General features: G+C 36.2%; 1 long non-coding RNA gene across 1 annotated transcript; it reads left to right on the forward strand.

Moving 5' to 3' along the window:
* Nucleotides 1-367: 367 nt before the first annotated feature.
* Nucleotides 368-5,782, forward strand: LOC111330752 (uncharacterized). Its single transcript, XR_002694842.2, has 3 exons — nucleotides 368-887; nucleotides 5,038-5,196; nucleotides 5,515-5,782. It is a non-coding gene; the product is annotated as an uncharacterized LOC111330752 (long non-coding RNA).
* Nucleotides 5,783-7,785: the final 2,003 nt, after the last annotated feature.

Raw genomic sequence — 7,785 nt, forward strand, 5'->3', positions numbered from 1 at the left:
AAATGGCCTTAATAAAGTTATTGTCAACACACAATAACAATCATTCAATCGATACTATTTTTTTTTTATTTAGGTTGTTGATTCACACAGTTACAACTGTATAACTAAAACTATTGTGTTACTATAGTAGGCTGCACAAAGGGTATAGTTACTAAAACAAGGAATTACCTGGAAAGAGCTGGAATGAGCCAGAATGAGCTGGAATGATCCAGAACAAGCTGGAAATCAAGAATGACCAAGAATGATCCATAAAAATGATTTTCGATTGAATTTGTCTCCATATACTTGATTTTAACTTGCTAAACAAACTCTTTACATCCTTCCACCATTTTCTCACTCAGTTCAAAAAGGCTGATGGGATAGTAGCCACAGGAAGTCCGATACAATATTTCATGCTGGCGGCCGAGTTGAATTCTAGTGGAAAATTGTGACGTGGAATGGTGCGAGTATTCGTGGATTTTAATAAGAAATGAACTGGAATTTCCAAAGTTTTTGCTGAAAATGTACTTCAGTTGGCTTTGACATGAACTATTCTGCATTTTTTTTTCAAGCTTACACCAACAACAACAACACCTCACAGTCAGTGTTTGTCATAATGCCCTATGAGGTCATTTGCATTAGAAATATTTTATCAGGCTTCCTGTGGCTAATATCGCATCAGCCTTTTCGAACTGAATGAGAAAATGGTGGAAGGATGTAAAGAGTTTGTTTAACAAGTTAAAATCAAGTATATGGAGACAAATTCAATCGGAAATCACTTTTATGGATCATTCTTGGGTCATTCTTGGTCATTCCAGCTCGTTCTGGTTCATTCCAGCTCATTCCGGCTCATTCCAGCTCGTTCTGGTTCATTCCAGCTCATTCCGGCTCATTCCAGCTCTTTCCAGGTAATTCCTTGTTTTAGTATAACTACCCTGCACGAAGGCTGATGTGAACTTGCAAAGAGTGGGTGATGACTATTAAAGCAAAAAATATAGACAAATGACCACCCAGGGTTGTAATAAACTGGCAGTCTAAATCCCCCCAGGCATCAACGAACGCTTTTCATTCCACTAATTTATTCGTGTTTTTCTTGTTGCCATGTTCCCACCAGTCACGTAGCTCCTTTTTCTGCCTTTAAAAGCACACACAACCCACAATTCCTGTATTCACTCCAATGAAGGGCTAACGCTCGAAACGTCAGCTTTTATAATTGTAACAGTGGCCAATTTACCATTTCAACTTTGTTGATATATTCAAATTATATTGTACTACTACAGCTGTACTACATCTAAACAGTGGGTCAAGTCATTCTAATAACAAGCTTCCCACAGAATCCAACTTCAATATCAAATTGAGAATAGTTATGTGTAATCAAACTGTACATGAAGAAAATGTTTAATCGAATATAAAATAAAAATTTTTTTAAATCTTTCTGATAGGTGCACAGTACTATGTAAAATATATGCAGTAATATTATCTTAGTTTTTTGAATGAACTAAAGCACAGCTGGAAATCAACAACTTTCAAATTCAAATCGATGCAAAAAAAATTTAAAGTGCACCTATACCCGAAAATTTTTCGCTTAACGAAATAAGTGTATTTTTTGGAGTATTTCTGTGCAAGAATTTTTTTATTTGCTCAAATCTTCAATTTTCTGTGTCCAGTCAAAATACGGAAAATCAGCCGCCATCTTGGCTTATGACTGAGTTCAAAGAGGAATGGTTCTAGCAGGTAATGTGACGTCAAATCGAGAACATGATAGTCTGCATTTCACTCATTTTCACTTGTTTGGGAAGGTTGTGGTCGATGTTGTCCGAAAATATGCCGACTAAGTGTGTTGTAGGAGGATGTAGAAACATACGAAATTTGCAAGAGCCTGTACGTATCGTGCTTCATACATTCCTCATACAACACAGTTAGTCGGCATATTTTGGACAATATCGACAAAAACCTTCCCAAACAAGTGAAAATGTGTGAAATGCAGACTTTCGTGTTCTTGATTTGACGTCACATTACCAGAACCATTCCTCTTTATAAACTCGGTTGTGACCCATTAGATGGCGGCTGATTTTCCGTATTTTGACTGGGCACAGAAAATTGAAGATTTGAGCAAATACAAAGATTTTTGCACAGAAATACCCCCAAAAATACACTTATTTCGTTAAGTGGAAAGAAATTTTTGGGTTTAAGTGCACTTTAAATGTATTGAGATTAACAGGAGGGTGGCCAATCAACCGGCAAATGAATCAACATTGTGACTCAAAAGAATTAAAAAAAACCATGGAGTCCATTTCAGAAAGAGCATTGTTTGGTATAAAAATGTTTCCTCCAGCTTACCAAGGGGTCGTGTCAACAAAGAGGAAAATAGTTTTATAAAATTTTCTAATGTTTGATTCAGACAAAAAATTTCAAAAATAACTTTCCAATTTACAGGCAATATAAAGCTACATAAATTATACTTCTCAGGGAAAATACAGTTGAACTTATTATGCTCATTCACCAACAGGAAATGGTGGGATGACTTCTTAAGACAGGTTCCACAGAAAATGGGTCAAGTGTGATGAAAAAAAAAGGCAATTTATAAGCCAAAATTGGTCACCTAACATATGGTTTAAATTCAAAAGCTTGCTGAAAATGCATGGATTCTTGGTTGGTAGAAAACAACAAAACTGTGGCTTAACAGCACAAAAAGAGAACAATACAGCAGAATTACTGAAAACCATTAAATAACAGTTGGACCTCTAAATCTTAGCTATCACAAATGACTTGTGTGAAGTTTGTGTGTAATATTTGACCTAATGCTTTTGAGGAAAAAGATAGTCTGCAAGGCAATGAGCACATTTCAACTGAAACTACTGAAATTGATTTAGCATGAAAAACATGGAGTAAATTTTACTTGAGAGATCAGTCTTATAGTTTAATGTGAGTGACTCTGTTTTAAGTGACAATTAAATACAGGTGGAAGTTGATCCACACAGGCGGTTGAGACTCAATCAAGTGTGACCATGACCATAATAGAGGTGATTAATTAAATTGAAGCAAAAAATTTCAAGACTTTGACAACTGAATGCTTAATACAAGGTGACTGCTATTTATAGTACCCTTCAATACAGTTTGATTGTTCAAGATGATAACAAATGTCACTTATCTCACATCCTTTAACGAAGAAAAAATCAAGTTAAAGATGCACACAGGATTTAAAATCAATCTTGGCATTAAATTATTTCTCCTGCAGTCAACACAGCTCTAAATTTGCTTCTCAAACACATCCTTCTGTGTCTATATAAGGGCTGTGTCACACTAGAGCAAATTCAAATATTTTCCAAATTTTTCACAAACCAAATATTGGCAAAATTTTTATATAAGCAAGCGGATATTAATGTTAAGAGCTGACGCTTCAGTGTCATCATGACACCATTCTCAAGGCAAAGTGAATAAATAATGCAAAGATTTGATTTCTATGGTCTCTACATATTAGCATGATAACAAAGGATCACAGATTGTTCAAGTGAATAACTTTGCGTGAATCAAGTCCGTTTGCATGTTTAGGGATGGTTTAAGTTTTCTTAAAAAAAAGCAACTCCTTAATTAGTCGATCAAATTTGTTAGGACATTTAGTTAAAGCACATGAAATTGTTCTGAAAGACAAGGTGGTAATTAAGTTCGAGTTATGTTTGCCACCTCCATGAACATGTTGGTGGACACAAACAAAAATTGTCGTCAATTTGTAAACATTATTTTTGCAAAATTGTTTTTGATCAAAAATTTTTATACTTCCACATTTTGGCAGCAGTTGCATCAAACTAAGATACTTTGCCTGAAACTTTTCTAATTGATTTGTATGTCAATCACGTACCTTTACACTCTTAACATAGAAAAAAAACAGTTGTGCAAATTGCTACAGAGGAACTGATCCCTTAGTCCTGCTGATCTTTTGCATTTTGATTAACACTTGTGCCACTTAATCATGCTTTAATACTAGCAAAGGTAAGACAATTTCTTGTTCAAGCAAATTCTGTTCACCAAGTTGCTGCCAAAGGTACTCAAATTTGTTCTCCTCCAATGAAAAAGGGTCAGATACTGCCATTGCCCACCAAACTAGACTAGTGGACTCATCTTGCATATCATGAAAGCTAAACGGTTAAAAAAAAAACATGAGTGTTTGCTTTGCCAAAATTTGGAGGTCTCTGAGGCAGGACATTGGATCCTTTGAAGATTGACAAAAATTTGGTGATTTGCAAAAATTTGGCAAGCTTTTCAAATTGGAGGTTGCTCTTATTTTATGTTTCCTGTCAACATATTTTTTGCTTAAACAAACAAAAAAAGCCCTAGTGCAACCCAGGCCTATGCTTCAAAAAGTCTATAAAATCATCTGTTTATGATGCCATGTCACTGTTACACTTCTTTGGTACCACTAGAAAATATCCACTGAAGCATAGAATGTGCAATTCCTGTCTTTGCTAGTTGTACTAATTGCATTTTCTAACAAAAAACAATATCGTCATTGATTTTTCAATCTAGGTAGGATGTAGTGTATTGCTTTGTTTTATTTTTCCCTTTTAAACTAATGCACTGTTCATCATGTGAAATGACCCAGAAACATTTAAGACTGTTGTATCAATTACAAAGACAAAAATTCAGTAGTTGTGCATCTTATTATGTTTCTGCTGTCATTAAGTATCTTAATCTCATAATATCACACAAATGTGATAGTCAGGAGTTGCAGTTGTGTGTGATCTATAGGGCATATTTTTCAATGAATTTGACAGATGTCTCACTAGATTTATTTTGGTCAGTGTCAGCCACTTGATTCACAAAGAATATAATTTCTGTGAGACAATATTGTAATTGGCATAAACACCAAGGACTGATCATCAGGACTGTGCGTTTGCTCCGATATTCAATTGTTTCATGAATAATAAAGTTGTTTCCTCATAGTAGTTCCTAGAAACAGAGAATCGCCTAACAAATAGCACTGCTGACGTCAAACACACTGCCATAGAGATAGTCCATAGGTCTTACTTTATTGGTTTATGTCTTGGTTAAACATTGTAGAAGACAGTACATCACAGTGGACAATAAGCTTCAAAACAGAGAAATTAAGACACTTCCCTTTTGGGTTCATCAGCAAGGCCACAGCTAGTGAACTCAAAGTGGGGTGGAAATTCACCCTCGTCACAGCCAAGAAGCAATGGAATAATTTTTGAATGAGGGGTATGTGTCTAGTTAATCTGGTTCTTAAAATTAATATGTGACAACTACAAAACGTAATATAATTTCAGTTATTTTGCTCTGAAAATTCTTGTTTACCAAGATACTCGGAGTTCACTTGTGATATAGCTTTACAGGTCTGACAAAGAAACATATAACAGGCCACAGCACACAATCCTTGCTTACAATCATGGGGAAATCATACGGTTTGAGCGGCCGCTAACAAGTACATGAGGTCTAGCTAACCTTCCGTGCCGTTTGTGCAATGTCGAAATAGTTGCATTAATGGAGATAAATTATATATTTTCCTCTTTTCTTTAGGATCCATCTAAGGATTAGAAGAAAAGTGAGCAGAAGCAAAAGTAAACTTTGCGGTTTTGGTGATATTAACAGCAAACGTAATTTTTTAATTTGTAATATAGCGGACCTGCCAAATTAAAGCTTCCCATGTGAACATCGATATCTGCAGATTGTAAGACATCATTTCAAATGTGCAACGCGGGCGCGGGCTTAGCTTTTGCATGTTAAACTGAATCATCATTTGCTTCGAGCGAAATACATTAAAATACAAACGCAAAATTGCGCTGAAGTGGGTGGACTGGTTTTCGTGTACACAGCTATACCTGGCACAAATGTGAATAGCTTCGGGTGTTTCGGCAAGGCGCTTATTGTTTTACCCTTACCCTAGCTAATTAACACTTTACGTTATAATCGAAATAGGACTTGTTGTTTACGACAGTATCGTCCATATATCTTTTACGTAAAAATAATCAAAAACAATTTTTCTCAAGTTTGGCTTCAATTTCTAGGTCAACTTCGCCAACTCTTCCGATTCTTTTTGCAAACAGAGCTCGGGTTTAACAGTCAACAACAGTTACTAGGCTGATTTAAATTTAATTAGATCGTTCAGTGAACACTAAATACTGGCAGAGTTGAGCGAAGGTTTTAGTAAAACATTTACCTTCTATGGACTCAATTAAAATGTTTTCCCAGAGCTTTGGCTTTGCAATACCTCGTTGTAAAGGTTTGGTTTGTGCACTCCACTCCTTCACCCCACACAACGCTGTTATTTAAGATTTGAGCTGCTATGCTATGCATGACAGAGGCCAGTCTTCTTCGCAGCCGTTGCGTGACGAGCCCAAACAACAGCTGCGAAGGAGACTACCAAAGCTAACGACGAAGGGCTAACGCTCGAAACGTCAGCTTTTGTATTCGTTGCGGTGGCCAATTTACAATTTCAATTTAGTTGATATAACCAAATTACCTTCTCGGGACTAGTCTTACAAGGACGATTAGACTACAAATTACAAATGAATGACACTAAAGGTGTTCTTGTTTTCTGATGTTGTTTTTTTGACTTACCAGCTTATCAGTATCGATTTTATCGCTTTTTTGTCGTTGCGCGGATCCCCTTTTGAGTCTTGCGCGAGAAAATTGACTACGTTAAAACAACAACAAGATGGTTTCTATAAAAATATCATTCATACAAACATTGATTTTTTCGTACAGACGTTTCCTCTTCGAAGGAAGGAAAAGGTACAGGTGGTGTGGTCTGTGGTCTCTTCATGCGGTTTATGTCTGGAACAGATGGCAGTGTAGGGGAACAGTGATAGATTTCAATTTTGCTTTAAGAAAAAAAAAAAAAAAAACAGTGGTGATTTTTCTTTCTATCGTGATTTGTGGGTTCGACCGGTTTTCCACAGGATCAATCTTTTCAGAATTTTGGCTGAATGTATGTTTTTATCAGCATTCTCTCCTCGGTGAAGTCCATCGCGCGAATCGAAAAAAAAAATTGATGTTTGCGAGCCGCACGTCGCTGTGGGAGTGAAATGTGAGAGTGAACTCTGGGAGTAAACACTGGGTGTGAACTCTAGGAGGGAAGTCTGGTGCATCACCTTGTCCGAAAAAGAGGGACTGCTCGTTTTCAGTCAGTTAATTTAAAATTTATTGCTAATAAGTACTCGATAAGTGAACCCTTTTATTATCATGCAACAATCAAACAAAAAATAATGTAGTTAAGCATTGGTCATTCAGGTTTTAGACTTTTGTACACCGTTGTCACCGATCACAACAGAAAAATTTCATGAAATGCAAGAGCGTATACAAGCAGTTCAACAATTTGGACAAACAATGATTGTCACTGCAAAGTAAATAGATTATTTTATAAGTGTTTTTTCTAATGGTAAGTTTCGATCGTTTCTTAATGTTTTTAGGAGCATCGAGGACGATGCGCACTCTGAGAAGGGAGGCGTGTTATGAAGTATTTAGTTTATAATTAGTTAGTCAGTTACATCGGTGTGATTTGGCTTTTCGCTTGTATTTAGAATGTAGTTACTGTAAGGGTCAAATTCCGTGGTTATTTAGGTTTTTGAAAGCTTTAGCGACGAGTTTCTGAATTGTGATACTGTTGCCTAACTTCCATAAGTATACGTGCTTAGTTTGTCGATTGACCTTGACTTGGACCCACACGAAAGTTTTTGTTTGGCGAACGCAGTCAGAGGTTGATTCATTTCATCGGAAGCATTACAATTAAGTCCTGTGTTGCTCATTTCGAAAATCAGTCTCGTGAAATTGTTTGGTTTGGCGTTCGAA

The sequence above is a fragment of the Stylophora pistillata genome, chromosome 8 (genome assembly GCF_964205215.1).
Source record: "Stylophora pistillata chromosome 8, jaStyPist1.2, whole genome shotgun sequence".
Lineage (NCBI taxonomy): Eukaryota > Metazoa > Cnidaria > Anthozoa > Scleractinia > Pocilloporidae > Stylophora > Stylophora pistillata.